The following is a 2,330-nucleotide window of genomic DNA, read 5'->3' on the forward strand; positions in this document are numbered from 1 at the left end:
TGTTTAGTTTATCAAGATGATGAACAATTACCTGAAGGCTTCAGCTGGGATATGTTTGTTGATGAAAAGGGTGATTTCATAGCTTTCATTGCTAAGATCGTTAGAGAACCAGACATGTTCGCCACATGGATGAAGTCTATTGGTGAGACAGTGAAAAGTGTGGAGGAACAGTCTGTTACATCTGAAGAAAGCTCAGAAAGTGCTGATGAAAGTTCACAAAGTGCAGAAGAGAGTGTGTAGAATGATGTTACTTCAGAAAAAGAAGTTGTATTTGATCAAACACCGTCAGATTCTGGTTTATCAGATGCTGATTCTGAAAAATCTGTACAGTTTGATCAATCACCAGTTGAAAATAGCAGTGATGATGAGGAAGAGAAACATATAAATGTTGCTAAATCTCATTTATCTCCTGAAAGTTTTCATTTCTATTTTGCAGATCGCATGGAGAAACTGAAGGAGAAACGAGCTGCTAAAGAAAAACAACAAATGAAATCTGAAGATATTGTTCAGAAAGAGAGTATTGAAAGTGTTGCTGAGAAGAATGTTGAGAGTGAGCAGGTGAAAGAAGAAGTAAAGGTGATTGAGACAGAAAAGGTGGTTGAAGTGGTGAAAACAATCAAGACTGAGAAGATTGTTGAAGTTGTCAAGCCTTGCGAGAAATGTTTGGAAGCATGCAAGGAGTGTGAAGCAAAGAATGAGAAAATTGCTGAGTATGAGAAGAAGAAGGAGCAGTTACTGTTTAACCTCAACTATGTAAAAGAATCTTATGATGTCTTGAACAAAACAGTAACTGGTCTCCAAAAGACAAATTCAGAAAGAGAACAAGCACTGACGATGATGAATGCTGTGATGATGACAAAGCAAAAATCAATCAATTTTTACATCGAAGAAAGTGCGAAATGGAAGCAAGAGTTGGAGACAGAAAAGATTGAAAATGAGAGAATCAGACGCTTATTGCAGAGTTATTCTAGTTCTGATTATCTTATTGATCGTATTTACCCAACTGTTGCAGGTTTGGAAGATTTTCAAGATGAGAAGCCAAAGAAGAAAAAGGATACTGGTAAGAAACTGACTGTTAGCTATAACAAGTGTCCGCCTCCAATTTGGGAAGGGTATTCTCCTAGAAAACCAAACGAGGAGCAACTTGAAAAAGCAGTCAATATAAAGCTAAAAACCGACACAACTGATGAACTACCAGAAAACATTGATGTCACGTTCACCCCGTCTGACACTGCTCATGAGTCTGAGTTAATCAAAAACGTGGTCGATCAGGTGTTGGATACTGATGAGGAGTCCGAGTCAAAGTCTGAGTCTGGAGGGTCAAATTCATCAGTCAACAGTCCAAAGTCATTGGTTAAATGGTCTTACAGTAAAGAGTTTTTATTATCAAAGGCAAATTTGGATGATGAAACATTTGAAGTAGCATACACTTTAAATGACTCGGACAAATTATACTCTGACAAAGAGTTTCCAATAAGAAGTGTTCGTTTTGACATGATCAAAAAGGTTTTCAAAATGACAGAAATTAATATTTCTGAAATAAAAGATTTAAATTTTACTGAAAAATCTAAAAAATACACTTCAAGAGTTCAACAACGTTTAAACAAGAAAAATGGTTACAATTCTGGTCCTGGTTTTCAAAAGAAACCAAACCAAAATCATAGCTACAAAAAGAAAGGTTTAGCATTTATTCCACCAGAAAATGTAAAAAATTCTAAAACAAAAACAGAATTTGTGTCAGGTGGAAGTGCTGAGGAGGAACAGAAGAAACCATTCTGGAGACAGTCAAACCAGGAGTTTCTTGCTGAAAAGAAAAAGAATGGATCTGAAGTGTCACATCCAAAGGAAACTCGAACCTGTTACAGATGCAATGAAGTTGGTCACATTGCATGGAATTGTCAGAAAAACGCCAAAATAAAACAGGGAGTTTCTAAGAAATTGAAAGAAAAGATTGTTGATGTTGAACCACCAACCGAAAAATTTAAAGTTTTTGAAAATTCAACATATGAGGTTGGTGAGTGTTCGAAAAAGAATTTTTATAAAAAGAAAGAGAATGACAACCAAGTGTGGGTTGTTAAGAAAGTTGATGTGAATGTAGACGATGAATCTGGTTCCACAAAGCCAGAGGAGCCACAAGATGAGGTGAAAATTTCAGTAAATGATGAAGAATTTCCATCACTGAAATTTGAAGAAGTTAAACAGAAGGTTGGAAAGATTGACATCTCGAATCAGTTTTACAAAGAGAAAAATGAATTTGATGTCGAGAAAACATTCAACGGGAGTGTTAAAAAGATTTTTGGAAAAATGCTAGATGGGAAAGCAAAGGGGGT

Source organism: Helianthus annuus, chromosome 3 (genome assembly GCF_002127325.2).
Source record: "Helianthus annuus cultivar XRQ/B chromosome 3, HanXRQr2.0-SUNRISE, whole genome shotgun sequence".
Taxonomy (NCBI): domain Eukaryota; kingdom Viridiplantae; phylum Streptophyta; class Magnoliopsida; order Asterales; family Asteraceae; genus Helianthus; species Helianthus annuus.